Below are 8,656 nucleotides of genomic sequence, written 5' to 3' on the forward strand. Positions count from 1 at the left end.
TATATATATATATATATATATATGCACATACACACACATACATCCAATGCAAGCATATGCAGTACATACATATCTGTATGTGTAATATAATAAATATTTATATCATACATACAGTTTGAAATATTATATGACCTCCTCTATATCAGGTATCTTATTTTCCTACCGCCATGCAAATTAATTTACTGACGACTACGTCAACTAATTACTTATTAATCACCTAATTATCTCAGTCAATTAACTCTCTACTAATATACATATTATAATACTACCTGACGATAAATACACCTCTCAGTTTACATCGCTGTTTCCTTCAATTTCTGAATTGTCTTTCTCGCCAATTTCCACCATGTTTTAAATATCCAGAGACTAAATCAACGCAACAAGTTGCTCCGATTTCTGTCCATCATTTTAGAGATAGAACAGATCGCTTCCAACCGGAAATGCAATCAATACTTTCAATTCCAAACTACTAAATACTTACCAAACACCGATCTTTACCCCAACCTTTCTCCTTAGTAGCCGCCACTACTAGAATATATGGCTCAAAACTTCTTTCTAGTCAAACCTGCCAAAGATAAAATTTTTTCGTGATCTTCCGTCATGCTAGATATAGCAGCCTAATTTCATTCAACTCACTCCTTGAAGTCTTAAAAAAGGAAACTGCACAATATAAACTGCAGCAACAGCAATAGTTATACTGTGTAATACAATATATGATAGTAAATCCTGGGGTACCCTCGACGATAAGGCAGTTCGATGAGGGCTGAACGGCAATTAAGGAGGACGCTATATATATGATTGGTAAGATATACCGTGTCAATGATTTCATTCTTGTTGAACTACCATTGAACTTTAACGAGATATGAATTCTCTATTTCTCCCAGTATCAATATGTCGACGACATTTTCTTTCTCATTATGTGAACGTCATCCATTTAAACACATTGTGTTTAAACCCATATTGTGTTTAAACCCATATTGTGTTCATTCTCATTTTCAGTCTCTTCGCTAGTGATACCCTCAGTCTGTCCTGTAAAGAACAATTCCTCCTAATTTCTTTCGCTGCCCGTCAACTTAAAACCTTCAAATTGATGTCCTTGTCGGAGAATATCAACCATATTGATCTCCCTAGGCTCGAAAGACCTATGGCCGCCATGTGTATTGCCCCTTTTTTCATTCTGAAATATTTAGCGGCGAATCATAAGACGAGGTAAGTTGAGCTTAACCCTAGGTGCAGTAAGAGCCACTGACGAGAATTAAGACACTCTGCATCAAAATTCGAAATCACGCGATGTGGCTATATCTGCGACCATTGGGAGCATTGTCTCCCTTGTCGAGTTAATACACACACACACTCACACGCATACACATACACACATGCACACATACCTACATTACACGCACGCATGAGAGAGAAAAAGGGAAAGACTGAGATGAGAAATGTTAGAAAGTGCAGGTGATTAGAATGAAAGTGAATTGGAATGAAATAAACACGAAGAAATGAAGAAGAGAAAGAAAATAGAGACGAAGTTAAAAGAAATAGAAATATTTATAAGCAAAAAAGACATGGAGAACGGTGGGGCCTAAGGAATCTGAGGAAGAGAGGATAATGAAGGATTGAAAGAAGGAGTGAATCGGTGATGGTAATAGAAGAGAAGAAAATGAATGAAAGAGAATGAAAATTGAAAGAAGGAGCGAAAACATGAGGGATAGAGCGAAAATAGGAAGAAATGAAATATAGCGTAAAAAGGAAAAAAATGAAATATAGTGAAAAAAAATGAAAGGAAAAGTTTGGAAGAAGGAAAGCTTTTAAGAAAGAAACAAGAAAGAAGATGAAGGAAAGAAAAACAAGATCACAAGTAGAATAAAGAAAGAAAGAATGAGATAGATTTTGAGAAAATGAAAGAAAGAGTAGAAGAATAAGAGAGTTTAGAAGAAAGAGTGAAATAGTGAAAGAAAAGAAGGAAAGTGAAATGAAAAACGTGAAGGAAAGGACAAAACAATAAATGTAAATCAGAGAGAAAGACGGAAGAAATAATGAGTAAATAAATATATAAATAAAAGAAGGAAAAGAAGAAGGTGAAAGAAAAGAAGACAAAGCAGAGTAGTGAAGGTGGTGGGACATAAGAAATTTGCAATGAATATTCATGAAGGTGCTAAGTGACTATTAGTGCTGTTTCTCTTTGCACATGAATATTCATTTGTTTCTTTAGTTAATCTAATTAAATATTCATGCCCGGCTGTCTGTAATTCGACAATTGCACGGTGCGATTTCAGCAGAGGAACAGAACAAACAAAACATTCGGAGGGGGTGGTGTGGGGAAGAAAGAAACAAAACGATGATGATGGTGCTGGTGGTGACAGAGGTGGTGCTGGAGATGATATATCGATGATGATGATGATGATGAGAAGAAAAGAAGGAGGAGGAGGAGGAGGAGGCCTATAAATGCAATACAAAGACATGCAAAATGATGTGAGTTTATATGTGTGTGTGTGCGTGTGCGTGCGTGCTTATCTGTATATGTATACACACACATATGTGTGTATATTTATATGAATGTATGTATGTATGTGTGTGTGTGTTTATATGAATGTATGTATGTATGTGTGTGTGTTTGTATGGATGTAAGTATGTATGTGTGTGTATGTGTGTGTATGCATGTACTTATCCCTTATTCGTCGTATATCGATGGAGCAGAATTCTTACTTCTCATCGATCTTGTGGTGGTGTGGTGAAGGAAACTCCACCGCCTCTCCACGCCTGAATACTTTCCAACACCCCACCCACCCCTCATGTCGGTGTATGTGGCGATGAAGCGATTATCTTTGTCCCTGTACAGGTTGTCCATGAAGTTCCGGTCGATGTTGCTATTGTCGATGAAACGCCGCGTTGTATGTCACATATCGGCCAGGTTTCCCAATACTTGTTTCTAAGGAATAGAGACGTTGCCCTACGATTTCGAAATGAGAGTTAGGTCATCTTCCTTTTCGCTCTTCCCTCGAGCAAGGAGGCACTCTCCTTTGTAACAAATAGCTTTCAAAGTTTATCCTTTGCATGGAGTTTAACCTTTATTGTTTCTTCTTTGCTTGCAATATTAGCCACGGATAGATTCTTCTTCTTACTAGAACTGGTTCTGCTTTTATTATTGCCATCTTTGTTTGTATTTTCATCATTTTTTTCTGTATTTCTAGAATTTTCATTGTCTGTGCTTATAATTATCTCTTGTCGTTTAATTGTCATTTTTATTTATATTCTGAATTTTCAAATATTTAAAAGGGCATATTCCCTGCTCTGACCTTTTTGTCTATCATTTCCTCCCGTAAACAAAGAATGATTCGCAAATATATTCACAAATATATTCGCAAATATATTCGCACCATAAAATGTCTAATGAGGAACCTTTTTATTCATCCTTGATAAGCGGATGAACGTTCAAATATTCTAAAGTCTTTTGTTGCTAAAATAAACTAAAATAAATAAATAAACTACTAAATAACACCATATTTTGTTTTTCTTTTTAATGAAATAATCTTGGGAGAAAATATTTTCTAAGCTTTGATTTGTGAAAACGTGATCTTCCACAACAAACAGCAACGATGACGCTGATGACAGGGAGAGCGCTGGTGGCGGTGGCGACGTCAACGAGGATGACGTAACAGTGAAGTATCTTCTGCTTCTTCCGCTGTCACCGCCATTTCTATAATAAACAATACTGACACCTCCATCCCTAATGAAATTGTATAATGAGTTATGCAATGATTATTTAGAAGAAAGCAATGAACACAAGAAACACCACAAAACAACAATTCCTAGGTGGACTTAGAGAAATAAAGTTAAAATTTCGTTCGACCAATAACGACTATAACACCACGGGACGATCAAGGAACCACTATGTGATCACTGAATTTGCTTGTAATAGCAGCTACATCTCAGTCAAATGGTACCTTACTGTTTTCTACTCAAAACAATCCACCCAATATTCTGTGAGTAAGGGACATTAAATAAAAATATCTGAGCCAATAATTGTTCAGCCATGATTGAAAATCAGTAACGTGATCACCAAAATCGAATAATTAATAATCATGACAATGATGGCGGTGAAGATGGTGATGTTGATATCGATGAGGTTAATGATGTTAACCAATGATAGCGATGATGATGACAATGACAAATATTATATCCACCCAAATTATCCCCTTATCGTACTACTTTCCACTCCAGATGACCAACTCATCAAACCAGCTCCGAACACAATGCTTCACCCACCGACCCAAACACATTCAACACAAGATATCTTCTGACCAGTGAATCGCCGCCGACAATCTTTTATCTTTGTAGTCCACAAGGAACACCATAGAAATATTTCAAAATTAAAAACAAAAACATAAACCAAAACCACCACCACCATCACCATCACCATCATCACCACTATCCATCACCACCACCATCATTACTACTACAAACATCAGCGCCACCACCTCAGCCAACCATCAAAATAAATCGAATCAACAAATGTGGTCTTTCTAGAAATAGCAGAAAGATTTTGGTCGAATCGTTTGTTATGTTATTTCCATCATATGGTTATTGAGACCAGGGATCTACATCAGAAAAAGTTCCATTCCAAAATAAAGACCTAAGGAACGGATTTTGAACTCAGTGTGCAAAGAACTGGCACACAAGATGTTCTGTCTAATTCAGTCTAATGACTCTTACAATTCACAACATTACTGTCTCAAAAACAAGGAGGCACGTTCTGGATAATATCGTAGTGGATGATCACGGTTGGAAGGCTTTTGATAATGGGTCTGTTCACTCAAAGTTAAGCTGGGACTAAATAACATTAATACTATCACGACCATCACCACTAAAACTATCACCAGTACAATCATCACCACATACACAACTACACCTTATAACGCCACAACGACGACGACGACCTCCACCCCACCACCACCACCACAACTATTAACTTCACCATCTCTGTCACTACAACCCCTACCGCCACTGTCACAATCAGTAAGGCCTCTACCATCCACACCACCCTCATGCCATTAGATGTCAACTAAGATGAACCAGTCACTTTATCTCGAGATAAGACAGTTATTTCTTTGGCAATTTGTGTCAAAATAAAATAGCAGGAGGTGGGACATTCTTTGTCCAAGTTATTCTGGTTGTTGTTGTTGTTGTTGTTGTGGTTGTTTACTTATAAGTATTGCTGTTGTTCTTGTTCTTATTGTTCTTTATTGATATTATTTCGTTTTCGAATTTCAAGAATTTTTTTTTTCTTATTCTGATAATCTTGCCGCTATTACATTCCTTGCCTGTGATGATGATGATGATGTTGAAGAAGAGGAGGAGGAGGAGGAGGAGGCTTGCGTTCATGTGCTGCCGGAAGTTTGTGAATTTGTTCTATATTTATTCGATGAGCGTTTAATATAATTCTTTACTTGTCAAAGTTTGTCCATGTTTTTGGTTCTTTTCGTTGCTTCCGGTGTTTCGTTGGTTGCATCGGTGTCTATATGGTTCCTGTTTTTACGTGGATGACCAAATTGAGGTAGTAAATAAGAGAAGCATGAAGAATGCTCATCCTGAAGTGGATTACTGTACTTTATACATACGCACACACACACACACACACACATACACCTCATGCACATATACTCATACACCTGCACAAGAGGAATATAAAGGAAATCGGAATAGAGTGCCCAGTAGAACTGTTACAAAAAGGTTTGCCTCCTTGGCTCGGCCAGAATAATCAGGAAAGTATTAGATAGCTGAAAAGAACGGAGAGCATGGTACCGTAGGCTGCAGGTAGAAAGCTCCAACAAAACCCGTGATAAAGAGAAAATGATGATGATCATAATAATAATAATAATAATAATAATAATAATAATAATAATGATAATAATAATAATAATACAAAGACCTGGAAATAGAGATAACTCGAATGTGGAATCTAAAAACAGAAACAATTCCTATCATAGTAGGTGCCTTAGGTATAATAAAAAAAAATATTCAGACAAATACATAACAAAAACACCAGGACTTACAAATATATATAACATACAGAAAATTGCATTACTGGGCACTGCACACATTCTACGCAAGACACTTTCAATACAGTAAACATAAGAGCACCACAGCAGACCACAGCACATACCCAAGGCGCACAGAGCTGCGCTCGGTAGTGAAGTGAAAGCACGTTATAAAAATAAAACTACTGAATAATAATAATAATAATAATACAGACAGTAAACAAAGCACAAATGATGAAGCGCGTAATAAAAGAAAAGGGCACGAATGAAATACAAAGAGAGCACGTCAGAGAAATTGAAGAGAAACTTGTGCATGGCCAGTTTTGGAGAGTCACTGATGCCGTACGTGAAACGAAATCCTGGGTTTGGTGAATAAAGTGGCAATTAAAAAAAAGTAAGAAAGTGCCTAATTATAACATGTCAAGATCAAGCGTTAAAAACAAAGAACTTGAGAAGAAAAACATGATTCTGAAGAAAGGGTTAAAAAGAGCGCGTCATTATAAGCGTGGTTATATCTTGAATGTAACGGCGAAATAAGAGCAGAAAATAGGAGAATCCTAGGATTTGGCTGGGGAAATACGACGGCTGTGGAGGGATCCTACAGAATTAATCCCAGTTGTTTATAGATGCCCTATGTACCGTCACCAACCGATTGAACAGCTCCTTTATTCACAGTGGTGTAATTATGAAAGTGGCATCAATTCCGAAATCTGCTCTATTGGTGCCTTTGTAAGACATTGTATTAGACATTGTAAGACATTGTATTGGACATTGTAAGAAATGTCTTCAGTGCCTCCGGAAACTTTTTGCGACCCAGTACCAAGAACATTGATTCCGAATGCAAAACATATGTGTACACCATTATGAATAATGACAATAAACCATAGATAATGTTATCATCAAACTTTCCCATTGAATGCATCGTTTATGTAATTTTTCCATTGAGAAATGTAGATTATTTCATTAACTCTTCAAGCTATACGATATACGATTTAATTCGTCTTTAACGCGTGCCTTACGTTTTGTTCAAAGAACAATTACTTGCTTTAATGGTATTAAAAAAATAAAAAAACAGGTAACATTCATTTTGTGGTGTTATTGATACTGTCAATAATGGTATTAAGCTAATTTGTATTTTTCACTTCAACCTTTGAACATTTAAGAGCCGAAAGATTTCATTGAGTAATCATATATCATCTAAATGTAAAATAATGTTTAATTACCATCACAATGAGTCATTAAATTAGGTGACAATGTATTTACATACATATGTATGACAGTGTGAGTGTGTGTTTGTTTGTACGCCTTTGTACTTATAGATTTGATGTATATGTAATACTTTAATTCTTTAACTAGTTTCAGCTCGAAAGCAGCGGCCATGCTGGGGCACCACCTTTTGCTTCGATACACCTTAGCTATTTGAAACCTCCTCTAATATGTGGCGATTTCGTGGATAACGGAGTTGATGTTGCAGCCCTCATCTGCGATACCTACCATGAGGTAAGCTCACCCAGTGCTCTTGACAGGAAAAGATCCAGTTTTGTTTTTATACCATGTAGATCTCTCAGACTTTTCGGGAACATACTGAAGAATTTGGGTGGGGGTGGGGCCTTGAAACTCAAGCTATTGCAGTACCCAGTCCTGTATCTTGATGGCAACCTTTGGGTGTTTCAGGTATGAAATGCAGAGGACCTATAATTAAGTGTCTGAATAATACTTTATAGCTCAGGTGTTATTCAGGTGTTATTCAGGCAGTCAGAAATAGCTGTAGGCTAATAGAGTTCACAAGATAATCACTTACCCCTTTGTCATCTTTCTTTCTTATTATCGCTCAATACTTGGTTAACACTTCGTTCTGAAGTATTAGTCGCATATTGAGCTCTCCACCAGAATAATTGTCTCGCAATATACATATGCATATATATATATATATATATATATATATATATATATATATATATATACATATATATATACATATATGTACATATATATATATATACATGTATATATGTGTGTGTGTATGTATGTATGCATGTATGTATGTATGTATATATCTATCTATATATATATATATATATATGTGTGTGTGTGTGTGTGTGTGTGTGTGTGTGTGTGTGTGTGTGTGTCTGTGTCTGTGTGTGTGTGTACGCGTGTGTGCATGTATCTATGTTTGTATGTATGTATGTATGTATCTATCTATATATATATATGTATATATATAAATGCACGGATCCATATAATTTCTGTATACGTCTATGCATATAAATACATACATGTATATCTATGTATATGTATTATACGAATTAGTAAAAGTGTTTTGGTATTTTTCATGAGACCAGTGCCACTCCACAAATCTGATGCTTAAATACTTCCCTTCTATGATGAGAGTCATCCATCGCCCCCGTTCATCATTTAACCTTTTCTGACCTTCATTAAACATCTTCAACGTACATTTAACCTATTTATTATTCTATGTTTGTATCTTCAAGACATTTCTCGTTGTCTAGGAGAGTTTTGCATGCCTATTGCTGCATGCATGTTTGTATAGAATGTAAGCTGGGTATGCACATAACGTACACATTTTATAGGTAATGTCTATATATATATATATATAT

General features: G+C 36.1%; 1 long non-coding RNA gene across 1 annotated transcript in view; it reads left to right on the forward strand.

Moving 5' to 3' along the window:
* Positions 1-7,532, forward strand: part of LOC106880964 (uncharacterized) — an 80,709-nt gene extending 73,177 nt beyond the window's left edge. The window contains exon 3 of the long non-coding RNA XR_001410798.2: positions 7,395-7,532. This is a non-coding gene — a long non-coding RNA (uncharacterized LOC106880964). The remainder of the gene's footprint in view (positions 1-7,394) is intronic.
* Positions 7,533-8,656: the final 1,124 nt, after the last annotated feature.

The sequence above is a fragment of the Octopus bimaculoides genome, chromosome 7 (genome assembly GCF_001194135.2).
Source record: "Octopus bimaculoides isolate UCB-OBI-ISO-001 chromosome 7, ASM119413v2, whole genome shotgun sequence".
NCBI lineage: Eukaryota > Metazoa > Mollusca > Cephalopoda > Octopoda > Octopodidae > Octopus > Octopus bimaculoides.